Raw genomic sequence first — 16,797 nt, 5'->3', positions numbered from 1 at the left:
TTAAACTAGTGCCTAAAAGCACTATTTGGGATATCTGGTAGCACTGGATGGGACAAAGTCAAAAGTTAAGGCCAACAGCGATAGAACATGCGCCGGCTACAGGGACCCTGTTAGGCCGCTGAGCCAAAGAACCATGATCCTGGCTGGCCCATCAAGTCACACTTAGTGTCCCATTGTTGGTGCCTGTCTAGGGGGGATACACAAGCCCCAACTGTCACCTACCCCAGACGTGTGATCAGAGACAAACAGCAAGTAGCAAATGGCTAAAGTCAGAAAAAGCTATCTTTCTAAAGGTTGCATTTTCAGAATAGCAACTTAAAACCTGACTTCACCATAAGTTTGTATTTTAAATTGCGATTCTAGAGACACCAAACACAAAATGTCTACCTCTTCATAATTAGAAATTGCACTTATAAAATGTAATTAGATAATCTCAATGTTCCTATCGGAGACAAAGGCCCTGCTGTAGTAAAAAAGGATTTAAGGGGTTTTCACTAAAAGGATATGCAAAACTTAAAACTACATGTCCTGCCTTTTAAATAAATTCCACCCTGCCCTCTGTATTGTCCAGGGCCTACCATAGGGTTGATTTATATGTATAAAAATTGAAGATTAGTTCCTAACGAAAGGTTTTATTTGCCAAGTCGACATGGCAGTGTGAACAGCACACACAGGCCCTGCAATTGAAGAACTGAGGCATGGTTAAAGGGCTACTTCAGTGGGTGGCACAACCAGTGCTGGAGGCCCACTGATAGTCTTTAATTTACAGGTCCTGGGTACAGGTACTAACATGTTCCTAGGGACTTATAAGTAAATTAAATATGCAAGTTGGGAACGAACCAATGTTACCATGTTTATGGGAGAGAAAACAAGCACTTCGACACTGATTAGCAGTAGTAAGGTGCACAAAGTCCTAATACCAGCAAAAACAAGGTCAGTAAAAGTGGATGAAGAAGGAAAAAAGTTGGGGGAAGACCACCAAAAGGCTGCCAGTTCTAACAATATATATGTATACACACACACACACACACACACACACACACACACATACACAGGGGCAAGGGCTGTCCTCTACTCACACAATACCAATTTCACCCACACATTCTGCTGACCGGAGGAGTGCATTGCTCCCCTATGCCCCTTATGCTCACTATAACCCCTCCAGTAGACCTTCCCCTTCCTCATTTTGATTTGTCTGCATAACTACTCCGGTCACTTATAAATTAGTTGATTAGGTGATTTAAAATGCTTTTTGACTGGTCTACGTGCCATCTGAAACTGTGCTTACCCTCTATGGCCTTCAATACTTATACTTTTAACTTACAGCTTGAAATGCAACAAATGCAACCAACAACATGTTTTAACAATTATGCTGCAGTACAGCACTAATAGATGCACATCTTTGAATTTATCTTCATCTTTAATATACACATCAATGACATGTCAAAGGCACATAGAATAGTTGTGTCACAAGACAGGTGCTGCTTTAGGGCATTGTTTTCATTAGCACAATTGAGCTGATTCCATGTAACATAAAGCACTATGAATAAATAAAAAAAGGTTGTAAAGGTTTCACAGTGTCAACCTGTTTCATCCCAAACCTAGGCAATTTTTTAGTAGTCATTTATAGAAAGTGGGTGTTACTTGGTGAAAATGTGCATTCCCACAGATTCTGATAGAGGCAAATTCTGGTTATGTTTTAGGGATGAGATGCAATAAAGTCTTTAGTACAGAACATAACAGTATGAATGTTTTCCCATTGTTTTTGGAGAATTGATATTGACATATTGGGGTATTTGGGGTTTCATGAAAACAACAGCTTAGACATAAATCACGTTTTGTTTTCCTCTCTACTCTCCCTTCTCCTCACCTGACTCTGGTTATAAAAGTGATTTTCTTTCTCTAATAATTCCTTTCATCAGAAATTATTCATGTTAAAAAATAAAGTTGTATGTTCACAGACCTGTCTGGAATCAACAGTGTTTTAAAAACATATAAGGGCTCTTTATACAAGTCCTTTGCGCCATTGGAGTGTCACTTTTTTTGACGCTTTGGTGGCGTTGCAGCATTTCACATATTTACAAGGTGGTGCTAAACCGCTTAACGTGGCTTAACGCCATCTTGTAAATATACCCTTTGCCTCCACAGTCCATTGTGGCAAGTGGACATACAATGGGTGTTGCTGTGGGCGTTCCACCGCAACACTCATTGCTTTATGAGGCTGCCCCAGATTTACAAGGCTGGGGCAGCACCAAAAACTAAGGCCAGGTAATACTTGGTCTTAGACTGGTGATACGAGGAGAAATTATACATTTTTCTCCACATATTTCTCTATCTACTCAGCAAATCGCCATTATTGATTGTTTATCTGTGGGAAGTTGTCCCTCCTGCATGTGCACAATCACCTCTGCAGCACAGGCACCTTTGTTAGACCAGAGCTACAGAAAATTCTGGGCTGCACTGTATTTGTGTAAATATGGCACCTCCCTGACTTTGAAAAATGTCGAAGCATGACATTGCCAAATTTGGCATAACACCATGCTCCAGCATTTTTTGGTATATATGACTCTTATTGTTTAATGTTTCCTAATGTCGCAGGCTCTGTCATTGATCTCAGACTCTCACAACTCATGGAATTCTTTACTCGAAAACTATTGTGACAACTGAAGTTCTTGACTTCACACATTAACTTTTTTTTTTTAATTTTCTAGCTGTTTGCCTACCATCCAGTTGGGTGTGCACCATCAACCACAGCTGACATTTGAATTTTACTCTGGTCAAGATGTCCATAAATGTGAGTTCTTATTTCCTGCCTGTAAATTTAAATGAGGTATTTTGCTTCATTGTCGTTACCAGGGATTGAGTTTCAGATATACAAATGTTTACTACTAATTAGGGTGAAAGTTTAGAGGTTAAGGCCTGAGACAATAGCAGCAAATATAGTAGAAAGATCCTAAAGGAAGATGCAAGAGAGCAAGGGAAAAACACGAGGCATGCATGTGTTTTAAAATAGGAGTAGAAAACAATTTAGGACCTCATTACGATGTCAGACGAAAAGGCTCTGAGCGGCATTGGGTTTGTCCGAATCTGATTCCGAACCTGTCTTTCCAACCGACTTTGAAACCCTTCCGACCGACCGATTACGATGATTGTGCACCGTTTGGACTGTCCTACTCGGTTGCGACTCTGTTCCGATGGTCTTCTGAGGAACCGAATTGGTCGGAGCCGACTTGTTCAGGTCTACGGACCTCGTTTGCGACCAATGGATTACGATGTCTGATTCGGACAGCCTGTCCAAATCGTTTGTTCTGACACAGATCGGCTGTTAGAATTCACCCTTGGGGGCCCATAGTAGGCCCCCTTCACCCAGGGCACTCCCAATGGGGCATGTGGGGGTAACCCTGGGACCCCTTTTTACAACCATGCACAGTGTGACAGGCTTCCCAGGGCGCATGATTTTCCGCACCCACCCCATTTTCCAATGGGAGCCTGTGTTGTAAGTCAAAACACACTCTCATTGAAGTCAATTGGAGTACTTCTGGGAAAAGTTCGGAAACATTGTAATCAGTCAGTCAAACTCCCAAAATCTGATTTGGTCGGAAATGTTTCCGACACCGAGTTGGTCGCCGTGCTTTCCGACCGACATCATAATGAGCCACTTAGTATTATTATAAACACAGGGAAAGGGAACAGTTTTTGTAGTGAGCTTTGAACTTTGTTTTAGTTTGGTGACTGAGACATGATTGGAGCTGGATATAGGGTTTCTTCCCCACTCACAATGGGAGAATAAAAGTTAGGGAGAATAAGTAGCGAGTATATTATAGTGCTTACTTTAAAGTGTCCCCCTTGATGAAAAGAGTGATTGATATTGGGATGTTCACAGATTTGTTCACAATCAAATTAGTCTCTACAAAAAAAGTGCAGGAGATTGATCTTTTTCCCCAAATTGCAAAAACATCATGTTTAGTGCTCACCCTACTAGAGGCCTTCAATGTGAAGTGAAAGAGTTACACTGGACTAAACAATTTATTTCCCATTCAAGACAGGAGTGAGATATAGGGCATCACACCAAGAAAGCTCATAGAATGTAGTGAGACCAGTGGCATGGAGACCATTATAGTTGAGTATGTAGGTGTTCCCTTCAGTAGTTAGCTACTACATTTCAACAAGAAGGTGGTTGAGTGGCACAGGGTGTAACACTGAATAACAAAATGACTCAATGATTAAATCTGGTTTTAGAGAGAATGACCTAATGATTCTGTCTGCTCTTCGTTTAGTTGCAAATGCGTCCCCGTCGGAGGGCAGTAATCTGCTGCTGCAAACCATATGCAGTGCCTGAAGGAGGTAAGTGGTCAAAAACAAAACCCCTCATTGTCTCATGGTACTAGACATAAATGTACTCTGGGTGTTCTCCTTTTGTGTGCCTTCTCGCATTATTTATAGTTTTACTGAAACAAATGAGTGTAGTTATGGAACAAGTACATTTTCAGCAGAGAACAAGCTGTCCTTGTAGCTATTATGTAATTTCATAGTACATGAATTGCAGGGTAATCAATCACTTAATATTAAAGTTCATGCAGATATGGAGGCAGCAGTCACTCAGTATTAGAATGTATAGTGGATGTGGTGGCATCATTGATCATTCGGTATTCAGTTCTGGGCGTATTGGGCCTTCAGTCATTGTGGTCGGAGGTACTTAATCCTGGCACGACCCCAACATAATGCTCAAACGATAACCAAATGCAGCACTGAAAATCTAATAGAGCGTTATGGTATGTGGGTGGTGGGCTTTTGTGACCACAGGATGATCAGGCAAGATGGGCAAATTGGGCAATTGCCCAGTTTCCCCTCCCTTCCAAGAGACTCTATTGGAAAGTGAACTTTCTCTCCTGTTGATCTCTGACTATTCTATTGCTCTATCTACACTCTTTGCTTACTGCTACAACTGACTCTTTTTACCCCTGTGTCATTTTAAGGACTTTTGTCACCCTGGTCAAGACATATTTCAACTAATTATGTGACCCCGTTAATATATAATTTAGTGCTGTTTGGAATCATGCAGGCTTGAATTTCCAGGAAATTGGTAATAACATTCGAGTTTGGACTGTATAGGGGCCCTTAAACCATGTTTTGCCAAGGACCCAAAAAATCCTAAAGACGACACTTAAAATGATCACGGGTATTGTGGCCTGTGAATGCATGCTGCCAAATGTCGGTGACAAATACTAATGGTGTGCAATACAAAGAACTCCAATCAAGGCCTTATTGGATAGGTTAGACAGTTCATGGGGTCTGGTGTCTTGTATGCCGGGGACTTTAACATGAGATAATATTTGAGGAGTTTGATTATAGAAATTAAGAGTAACAGTGTCAGGACTTCTTTCAGAGGGCCACAGGGTATGCATGAGCTCATGGGCTCAATCGTAGTGGTTGAGGTAATTTACTCCTGATCTCCTATATTCCGACCTACTATGGACCCTGAGAAACTGGGCCTAGTACCCCTTCCGCACTTGACTCTCTGTGATAGCTGTAGATAATCAGTCAAAGGCTCCATCATAGGGGAAGTGTAGAAACAGGTTGTTTAGCACGACTCATAACTAATATTGTCATTAAATCAATGTTTTGTTTTTATATTAAAAAGTATTATTTTCTTTTTAACTCTACGCATTCAAAAATGTATTTCAGCATTGACAAGCAATAATAATTCTCTTGAGGTTAGGGCTCCAGTTTTTAACAGGTAAATCCCTGTAGCACCCTCTTTCGTCTAAAGTGGTTGGAGTTATCCCCCATTCGCCATTTCACAGTGACTGGGGGGCGGGTGTCTCTCTCTGCCTTCTCCAATGTGTCCCCACCTGCTCACAGGAACGCAGCATTAAGCAAAGCTGTCTGGGGCATTCCTATAATTGTAATGTCTTCATTAGGTAGGCAGAGGCTTCCCAATTGGAACCCAGGGTCCTCCATGTAATGTACCTTTTCAGGCCCACTACACACAGTGTGTGAACACAGTGCACACTCTATGCAGTACTGCTACATTCATGCATAGTATCCTCACAGGCACACATACATTCAGCAAACACATTCACTCTGGGCACTGTTCATTACAGTAGCCTTTCTTTGTTGTGCAATGATGTTCTACTTAAAAACACACACAGCCAGCGCACTTATTCATCATACGCATACTGCACAACACTTAACCTTTCATGTGTTATGCTTTTCGCAAGCACCCAAATACCCAGCACATGTTTTCACTGTGCATGCACTGCACAGCACTACATCTCTCATATTATGTATTTCACACTGCCAACATACACCCAGTACATGCGCTCCCCATGCATGTTCTTCACAGCACTGCTCTATCCCCGTACTGTACCATTTCCAAGCACACATATAACCAGTGCAGAGTCACCACTCCAACGCAGCACTTTAGGCAAGTAGCACGAGGGTCAGTTAGGCACACAGCAGTGGAACTTTTAAAATGGGGAGTGAGCCTGCAGACCTAACTCCAGTGACACAGGGTAAAAATGACCTGTTCACTCCTATCATCATCTACCCAGTAGGTTGCCGCCACAGAGCTTAACTCTGGGTCAAGGCAGTGGCCTTCCAGCACTATTAGGGTAGTGCTTTGGTCACCCCTCCTGGTCCATCAAGAGTGCAATTTGTGAGACAGGCCTATGACATGGAGCACACACATGATATGTGATTGCTGATAAAAACGAAAATCAACAAAGACAAAATGTGCACTATTCAAATGCTTTAAATATATTTTAACATGCAGAGAAACTCAGCTGTAGCTGAGGCATTTAAATAAATATAAGACAACCTAAACTTGCAATGCAAAATACCAAACATTTGGCTTTGTACCCCTTTATTTAGGTTTTGAGTTTAGAAAAAGTTGATATATGAAATTTATGATAGGATGTTTTTAAGTCATTCATTTGAGTGTTCACAAGTTTTTCATCAAAATATATTTGAAGGGAACAAATCATTCCACTTTTACTTTGCTATATAATTATCTCCCTTTCCCACACTTATGTTTCTAATTTTTGCCCTTTCCTCATTAGTTCATTGCTTACTGGTCCTCTGTCATGAGGTGTGACTACATGTTGTCCAATGATCTAGTGTTCAGTACTCAGAGAGGTCCTACTGCCCCCCCTCATCTGACCTACGTGTTGCTTCCTTCTTAATGAAATACTGGTCATTTGTCCTCATGGGTATACAGGATCCTCAGGGAGCCACACCTACCTGCATATTGTCTAATTCTATTTTATCTCACTGTTCTTATTTACAGAATCTTTTACATCGTTCACTGCTTATCTTACTTAAGTTCTGACAAATTTAACTTAACTTTCTTATCAGGATGAATAATCAGCCCACTTTCATCATGTAACTCTACCCCCAAATTACCCTTTACACATCATGTTGACTTGCCAAGATAAATTGAGCACTGGTCAAACCCTTCCAAACAGTTGGAAGACAGGGCCAATTGCCAGCCACCATATGCAACTAAGGGCTCCATGGCATCATTATGATAACATGCCATATGCCACCACTGACTAGTTCATCACTCAAAAACTTCAATGAGTTGTTCCACCTGCCCGAATAACCTAGAAAAGGGAGTTTGGCTGACTCCCTAGTTTTGGGGCTTTTTGGGGCCTCTTTCGTGTTAGCTGTTTATTAATGAAGCCCAATTGAGCAATACAAAACATAGAGTAGTCCTTCTGTCAGTTCCTTGATCATGTTTGGATGGTTTTCTTGTCTTGTTTTCCTCCCTCTTATTGTGTTTGTCTCTCATTCAAGCCTTTTCTTCTCACTCTGTTTTGATTGTATGGCAGGATTCCTTTCACTACATGCATCAGATCTTTCACTGCAGTGAATATGAAGTATTATTTTCTCTTATTTACTCCTGCTGCTACATCTTCTGCCGTCACCTTCTCTTTTTTAAAACAACCCTCTCAACATGTCCTTCATCCTCTAGAGACTTCGGGCTCTTAGCTCAGCTCAATGTTGTATTGGCAGATGATAATCATAAAATTTTTTTGAACCATTACAATATGTCTGACAGAACTTCCATGTGCACACGTAAATATGACAGACATTTCCTAATGTATTTTAATCAGCTTTAAGAAAATCCATTCTTAGATGGCTGACATAGATGTGTGTTCATTTGCAGATATCATCTTTGAATGGATTTTCTTAACCCTTTCAGTGTGCACGACGGCCGGGAGCCGTCATGCTCAATGGTGCTCGTGTGCGCAGGTTGGCTCCTGGCTACCCTGGCACAAAGCACCGGAAATCCCTCATGTGCAGGCACCAGAGGGATTTCTTTTTCTTCCCCAAAGCCTAGAGAGCTGGGGAAGAGCTTCCCCAGCTCCAGAGGCCCCCGTGGTTTCTATGAAATGGTGATCAGCGCACGTTGCGCTGACGTCATTTCACAGAAACCGAAACTGAAATGAGCCTTTAGGCTCATTTCAGTTTTACTTTCTATGTGCTCAGGGGTCTATCTCAGCCCCCTGAGCACGTAGAAAGACGGAAGAGGTATCATTGGAAAGGGGGGAATCTCCCCAGTGGATCCCTGCTTGGGGATTGCCCCAGGAGGGGCAAAAATATTGGCCAAATTCAGTTTTTCTGCCCCCATGGGGGGCAGAAAGCCCACTGGACACCAGGGATTTTTATTGCGGCAATTTCAATGAGTGTGGGGGTTGCCCAAACATGCATGCCAATGCCCCCACACCGGCCATAACTACAGACTTTCTGCCCCTCCTGGGGGACAGATGGGGCAGTAGTCCTCAATCTGCCCCTCGGGGTAGAAAGCCCACTAGACACTAGGGATTTTTGGGGGTCATTTTAATTAGGGTGGGGCTGCCCAAAATAGGCAAGCCAATGACCCCATCACCTGCCACAATTACAGTCTTTCTGCACCCCCTGGGGGGCAAATAGGGGCAGTAGCCACCAATCTGCCCCCCTGGGGGCAGAAAGCCCCCTAGACACCAGCGATTTATTTGGGACAATTTTAATTAGGGTGGAGACTGCCTAAAACGACATGCCAATGCCCCCTGCCATACTTACAGCCTTTATGTCCCCCTGGGGGCAAATGGGGCAATAGCCCCCAATCAGCCCCCAGGGGGGGCAAAAAGCCCACTAGAAACTAGGGATTTTTGAGGGAAATTTTTAATTAGGGTGGGGCTGCCCAAAATGGGCATGTCAATGCCCCACCCTGCTATAATTACAGCCTTTCTGCACCCTGGTGGGTAGATGGGGCAGTAGCCCCCAATCTGCCCCTCCAGAAGGGAAAAAAGCTCACTATACACCAGGGATTTTTTTGCCAATTTGAATCAGGGGTGGGGGCTGCCCAAAACGGGCATGCCAATACCCCCACCTCGCCCACAAAAAATCCAGTCTTTCTGCCCCCCTGGGGAGCATATGGGGGCAGTAGCCCCAAATCTGCCCCCCCCCCCCCCATGGGGCAGAAAGCGCACTAGAAACCAGGGATTTTTTTGTATTCATGTAGGGGGGGGGGGGGCTGCTGAGAATGGGCATGACAATACCGCCACCACAGCGAAATTCCAGTCTTTGTGCTCCCCCGGGGGCAGATGGGGCAGTGGCCCCTTATCTGCCCTGGCTGGGCAGAAAGCCCACTAGGCACCAGCGACTACCCTGGCTGCATGGATAGAGGCTGCCCAGAATGAGCATACCAATGACCCCACCCCTCCACAATTAGCCTGAGTCTTTCTGCTCCCCTTGGGGACATTTCAGGGCAAATTCCCCCCCCCCCTCCGATTCCCCCCAGGGTGGCAGAAAGCCAACTAGACTATTTTTCTTTAGCAATGTGCCTACCTGTGGATTTTGGGCCCTAGCGCAGCTGGCACATAGGGGAAACTATCAAACTTGTACCTTTTTGAAAACTAGACACCAAGGGGAATCCAGGATAGGATGACCTGTCTGGCTCTCACCAGTTTATGTTACCCAGAATCCCTTGCAAACCTCAAACTTTGTGAAAAGAAACACATTTTCTTCACATTTCTGTGGTGGAAAGTTCTGGAATCTGTTTGGATCCACAAAATTCCACCCACCCTGCGTTCCTTAAAGTCTTTTGAGAAAAATGGTACCTCACTTGTGTGCGTAGGCCTAGTGCCCACAACAGGAAACGGCCCAAAACGCAGCGTGGATGCTCCACATTTTACAGTGCAAACTGACACTATTTTGCAAAGTGCCTAGCTGTAGATTTTGAACCCTAGCTCTGCCGGCACCTAGGGAAACGTAGTAAACCTATACATTCTAAAAAACTGGACACCCAGGGGAATCCAGGATGGGGTGACGTGTCTGGCACTCACACAGATTTAAGAACTTTCCACCACATAAATGTGAAGAAAATTTGGTTTTGACACATTTTGAGGTTTGAAAGGGATTCTGGGTAAGAGAAACTGGTGAGAGCCATTCTACGTTGGAAAATGTAAGGGGATCCATGCATCCATACCTCAATGGACTCCGCCGGGTGTCTAGTTTTTAGGAATGTGTGGGTTTGGTAGGTTTCCTTAGATGGCCGCCAAGCCCGGGACCAAAAACTCATGTGAACACCCCCTTGCAAAACAAGGTAATTTTCGGATACATAGGGGCAGCTGAGTTTTTGGTCCCGAGTTGGCAGCCATCTAGAGAAACCTACAGAACCCCACATTTCTGAAAACTAGAAACCCAGGGGAGTCCAGGGAGGTATGGCTTGCGTGGGTCTCCTAACATTTTCCTACCCAGAATCACCTGCAATCCTCAAATTTTGATGAAAAAATCATTTTTTCCTCAACATTCTGTGCGGGTAAGTTCTGGAATCTATGTGGATCCACAAATTTCCTACCACCCAGCGTTCCCACAGGTCTCCCAATAAAAATGGTAGTTCACTTGCTAGGGTGGGTCAAGTACCCGCGACAGGCAAGGGCCCAAAACGTACTAAGGCGACATCAAAATGACCTTTCACAAAACAACCTGGTTTCGCAAGATGAGTCACCTGGGTTTTTGGCCCCGGCTCGATGGCCATCTTGGAAAACTACCAAACCCACACATTTCTGAAAACTAGACACCCGGAGGAGTGCAGCAAGTTATAGCTTGCGTGGGTCCCCTAACGATTTCCTACCCACAATGCCCTTCAAACTTCAAATTTAGCTGAAAAAATAACTTTTTTTAAAATTGTCTGTGTGGGAAAGTTCTGGAATCTACGTGGATCAACAAATTCCCTACCACCCAGCACTCCCCCGGTCTCCTGATAAAAATTATATCTCACTCACATAGGTGGGGCAAGTACCCGCAACAGGCAAGGGCCCAAAGCATATTGAGGAGACATCAAAATTACCTATCACAAAAAAACCTGGTTTTGCAAGGGGGGGGGGTCATCTTGGCTTTTGGCCCTGGGCTCAGCGGCCATCTTGGAAAAATGCCAAACCACACATTTCTGAAAACTAGAAACCCTGGAAAGTCCAGCGAGGTATGGCTTGCATGGGTCGCCCAACCTTTTCCTACCTAGAATTCCCTGCAAACCTCAAATTTAGCTGAAAAAAACAAATTTTCCACATATTTTTGGGTGGAATCACTGTGCCGGCACATATGTCCTAGCCCACAGCGTTCCCCTCAGTCTCCCGAGTAAAATTATACCTCACTTGTTTGGGTGGGGCAAGGGCCTCTGACTGGGAAGAGCCCAAGACATAGGAAAAAAGTGTATAGCACCAAGAATTCCAAGTGCTACATTTTTTAAAAAATACGTTTTAGCCACTTCTGCTTTGGACACCCACACAAGTGAGGTATCATTTTACTTGTGACACTATTGAAAACGCTCTGGGGTAGGCCGTTTGTGCTACCACTATGTTTCCTCACAAAAATATGTAGAAAATGTGTTTTTTTTCAGCTAAATTTGAGGTTTGCAGGGATTTTTGGGTAGGGAAACTTTGGGGGATCCATGCAAGCCATAGCTCATTAGACTCCCCGAGGTGTCTAGTTTTCAGAAATGTATGGGTTTGGTAGGTTTCCCTAGATAGCCGCAAGCCCGGGGCAAAAATCCCAGGTGTCCCCCTCCAAAACCAGGTCGTTTTTTTGTTATAGGTAACTTTGAAGTTTCCACAGTACGATTTGGGCCATTTCCTGTTGCAGCCACTATGCCTACCCACAAAAGTAAGGTTCCATTCTTATCGGGAGACATGTGGGAATGCTGGGTGATAGGAAATTTGTGTCAACCCTGTGATCCTACAACTTTCCACACAGAAATGTGAGGAAAAATAGATATTTGAAACAAAATTTGAGGTTTGCATGGGATTCTGTGTAGGGAAATGTTGGGGAACCCATGCAAGCCATACCTTGGAGGACTCCCCCATGTGTCTAGTTTTCAGAAATGTGTGAGTGTTGTAGGTTTCCCTAGGTGTCCACGGAGCCCGGGGCCAAAAACTCACGGGACCCACCAAACAAAACCAGGTTGTTTTGTGATAGGTAATTTTGATGTCGCCTCAATAGGTTTTGGGTTCTTGACCCACCCATGTGAGTAAGGGTACCATTTTTATTGAGAGACCTGGGGGAATGCTGTATAGAAGGAAATTTGTGGATCCATGTAGTTTCCAGAACTTTCCCACACAGAAATTTGAGAAAAAAGTGTTTTTTTCATCTAAATTTGAGGTTTGTAGGGGATTCTCTGTAGAGAAATCCTGGGGGACGCACGCAAGAAATATCTTGCTGGAATCCTCAGGGTCTCTAGTTTTTAGAATTGTGTGGGATTGGTATTTTCCCTAGATGGCCGCCGAGCCCGGGGCCAAAAACTCATGGGACCCCCCCTTGCCAAACTAGGTGGTTTTGTGATAGTTAATTTTGAAGTCGCCTCAATAGCTTTTGAGACCTTGCGTGTTGCGGGTACTTGATTCACCCACACAAGTGAGGTACCATTTTTCTCAGAAGACTTTGGGGAATGAGGGTTTGGTGGAATTTTGTGGATCCACACAGATTCCAGAACTTTCCTCCACAGAAATGTGAGGAAATTGTGTTTTTTTATTTTGAGGTTTGCATGGAATTCTGTGTAACAGAACCTGGGGTGAGCCAACCAAGTGACCCTATCCTGGATTTCCCTGGGTGTCTAGTTTAAAAAAATGTATAGGTTTGAGAGGATTCGCTAGGTGCAGGCAAAGCTAGGGTTCAAACTCTACGGTTAGGCACTCTGCAAAAAAAGGGTCCGTTTTCACAGTGATAATGTGTTGTGTCCACGTTGCATTTTGGACCGTTTCCTGTTGCGGGAACAAGGCCTACCCACACAAATGAGGTACCATTTTTCTCAGAAAAACCTTGGGGAACGCATTGTGGGTGGAATATTGTGGATCCACACAGATTTCAAAACTATCACCACAGAATTGTAAGGAAAATTAGTTTTTTTGACAAATGTTGAGGTTTGCAAGGGATTCTGGGTAGCAGAACCTAGTGAGAGCCAGACAAGTCACCCCATCCTGGATTCCCCTGGGTGCCTAGTTTTTAAAAATATATTGGTTTGCTAGGTTTCCCTAGGTGCCGGCTGAGCTAGCGTTCAAAATCTACAGCTAGGCACTTTGTAAAATAGTTTGTTTCCACTGTAAAATGTGGTGTATCCACGTTGCGTTTTGGGCCGTTTCCTGTTGTGGGCATTATGCCTAACCACACAAGTGAGGTACCATTTTTCTCTGAAGAATTTGGGAAGGCAGAGTGGGTGGAATTTTGTGGATCCACACAGATTTAAGTACTTTGCACCACAGAAATGTGAGGAAAATTAGTTTTATTTACACATGTTGAGGTGTGCAAGGGATTCCGGGTAACAGAACCTGGTGAGAGCCAGTCAAGTCACCTCATCCTGGATTTCACTGGGTGTCTAGTTTTTAAAAATGTATGGGATTGCTAGAATTCCCTAGGTGCAGGCAGAGTTAGGGTTCAGAATTTACAGCTAGGCACTTTCAATCAATCAATCAAAGACATTTATAGAGCGCACTACCTACCCATAGGGTCTCAAGGCGCTTGGGGGGGTGGGGGGGGGGGTGCCGTTACTGCTCGAACAGCCAGGTCTTGAGCTTCTTCCTGTAGGAGAGGTGGTCTTGGGTAAGGCGCAGGTCGGCCGGGAGGGAGTTCCAGGTCTTGGCGGCCAGGTAGGAGAAGGACCTTCCTCCTGTTGTCGCTCTCCGGATGCGTGGGACGGCGGCGAGGGCGTGGCTGGCTGATCGGAGGTGGCGTTTGGGAGCGTAGAAGTTGATACGGTTGTTGAGGTAGCTCGGGCCTTGATCGTGTAGGGCTTTGTGTGCGTGTGTGAGGAGCCAGAAGGTGATTCTTTTGTTGACGGGGAGCCAGTGCAGGTCTCTCAGGTGTCCGGAGATGTGGCTGTTTCGTGGGATGTCGAGGATGAGTCTGGCTGAGGTGTTCTGGATCCGCTGGAGTTTCTTCTGGAGCTTGGCGGTGGTTCCGGCGTAGAGGGCGTTGCCGTAGTCCAGTCGGCTGGTGACGAGGGCCTGGGTGACGGTCTTCCTGGTCTCCGTGGGGATCCACCAGAATATCTTCCGAAGCATGCGCAGGATGTTGAAGCATGACGAGGAGACGGCGTTGACTTGCCTGGTCATGGAGAGGGAGGAGTCCTGGATGAAGCCCAGGTTGTGTGCGTGGTTCGTCGGTTTGGGTGCGGTGCCCAGGGCGGGGCGCCACCAGGAGTCGTCCCAGGCGGAGGGCGAGGAGCCCAGGATGAGGACCTCCGTCTTGTCTGAGTTCAGTTTCAGGCGGCTGGTCGTCATCCACTCGGCTATCTCTTTCATCCCTTCGTGCAGGTTGGCTCTGGCGGCGGCGGGCTCGTTGGTCAGGGAGAGGATCAGCTGGGTGTCGTCGGCGTAGGAGTTTATGTTGAGGTTGTGTTGACGTGCGATGGCCGCGAGGGGGCACATGTAGACGTTGAAGAGGGTAGGGCTCAGCGAGGATCCTTGAGGGACGCCGCAGATGACTTCGGTTGCCTCTGACTTGTACGGTGGTAGGCGGACTCTCTGCGTTCTTCCGTCGAGGAAGGAGACGATCCATTCCAGTGCCTTCTCCTGGATTCCGACGTTGCCGAGGCGCTGCACTAGGGTGCGGTGGTAGACCGTGTCGAAAGCTGCGGAGAGGTCTAGGAGGATGAGGGCCGCTGTCTCTCCGTTGTCCATCAGGGCTCGGATGTCGTCGGTGGCGGCGATGAGGGCGGTCTCGGTGCTGTGGTTGGCTCGGAAGCCGGACTGTGAGGGGTCGAGGGATCCGTTCGTCTCGAGGAAGGCGGCCAGCTGTTTGTTGACGGTCTTCTCGATGACTTTGGCTGGAAACGGGAGTAGCGAGATGGGGCGGTAATTCTTGAGTTCGGTGGGGTCTGCTGTGGGTTTCTTGAGTAGAGCGCTGAGTTCGGCGTGCTTCCAGCTCTCGGGGAAGGTGGCGGTGTTGAAGGAGGTGTTGATGATGTCCCGCAGGTGGGGTGCGAAGACAGCGTCGGCTTTGTTGAAGACGTGGTGAGGGCAGGGGTCGGTTGGAGATCCAGAGTGGACGGAGTTCATCATGCGGATGGTGTCTTCAGTGCTGATCGGAGTCCAGGCTCGGAGGGTGGTGGTGGGCGGCGTTGCTGTGGTCGTGGCGTGGGTCGGTTGAGTGCTGAAGCTGTTGTGTATGTCCGTGATCTTGTTGTGGAAGTAGGAGGCGAGGGAGTTGCAGAGGTCTTGCGATGGGGTGATGTCGTTGTTTCCGGCGTTGGGGTTGGAGAGCTCTTTCACGATTTTGAAGAGTTCCTTGCAGTTGTGTGCGTTGTTGTCCAGTCGGTTCTTGAAAGCCGTTTTCTTGGTGGCGCGGATCAGTTGGTGGTGCTTCCGGGTGGCGAGCTTGAGGGTGGTCCTGTTGTCCGGTGTGGGTTCCTTTCTCCAGACTTTCTCAAGGGCTCGGCAGTTCTTCTTGGAGCTCTTGAGTTCGTCGGTAAACCATGGGGCTTTCTTGCTGCCGGGTCTGCTGGGCGGGGTCCTCATAGGGGCGAGTACGTCTGCGCAGTTGCTGATCCACTTCGTGAGGTTGTCGGCGGCCTGGCTGGGGTTCGCTGAGCTGGCCGGAGGGTGCTGGCTCAGGGAGGCGGCGAGCTGGTCGGCGGTGATCTTGTTCCAGCTTCTACGGGCGACCTGTTGCTGGTGGTGGTGGATCGTCGTTCTTTCGAAGGTGAAGTGGACACAGCTGTGGTCCGTCCAGTGGAGTTCTGTGGCGTGGTTAAAAGCGATGTCTTTGCTGGATGAGAAGATGGCGTCGAGTGTGTGTCCGGCGAGGTGGGTGGGGGTGCTCACCAGTTGCTTGAGTCCAAGGTTTGGGAGGTTGTCGAGCAGGGTGCTGGTGTTGCGGTCGTTGTTGTTCTCCAGGTGGAAGTTGAGGTCCCCCAGGAGGATGTAGTCAGCGGAGGGGAGGGCGTGCGGGCTGATGAATTCGGCGATGTCCTCGCTGAATTGAGTGCGTGGCCCCGGGGGTCGGTAGATCAGGGTGCCTCTGAGGGTGGTCTTCGGGTCGGTGTGGATCTGGAAGTGCAGGTGTTCGGCGGTGGTTAGGGTGTTGTCGGTGCTGGTCGTGACACGGATGGTGTTCCTGTGGATGATGGCGATGCCTCCTCCCACCTGGTTGGCGGTGCGGTCCCTCCGGGTGATCTTGTAGCCCTCTGGGATGGCGATGGCGATGTCGGGCGCTGAGGAGGCGTTCATCCAGGTCTCCGTGAGGAAGGCAACGTCAGGGGCTGTGGTGTCTAGGAGGTTCCAGAGTTCGATGGCGTGTCTGTGGACGGAGCGGGTGTTG

The sequence above is a fragment of the Lissotriton vulgaris genome, unplaced genomic scaffold (assembly GCF_964263255.1).
Source record: "Lissotriton vulgaris unplaced genomic scaffold, aLisVul1.2 SCAFFOLD_1381, whole genome shotgun sequence".
NCBI lineage: Eukaryota > Metazoa > Chordata > Amphibia > Caudata > Salamandridae > Lissotriton > Lissotriton vulgaris.
This window is presented reverse-complemented; position numbering follows the sequence as displayed.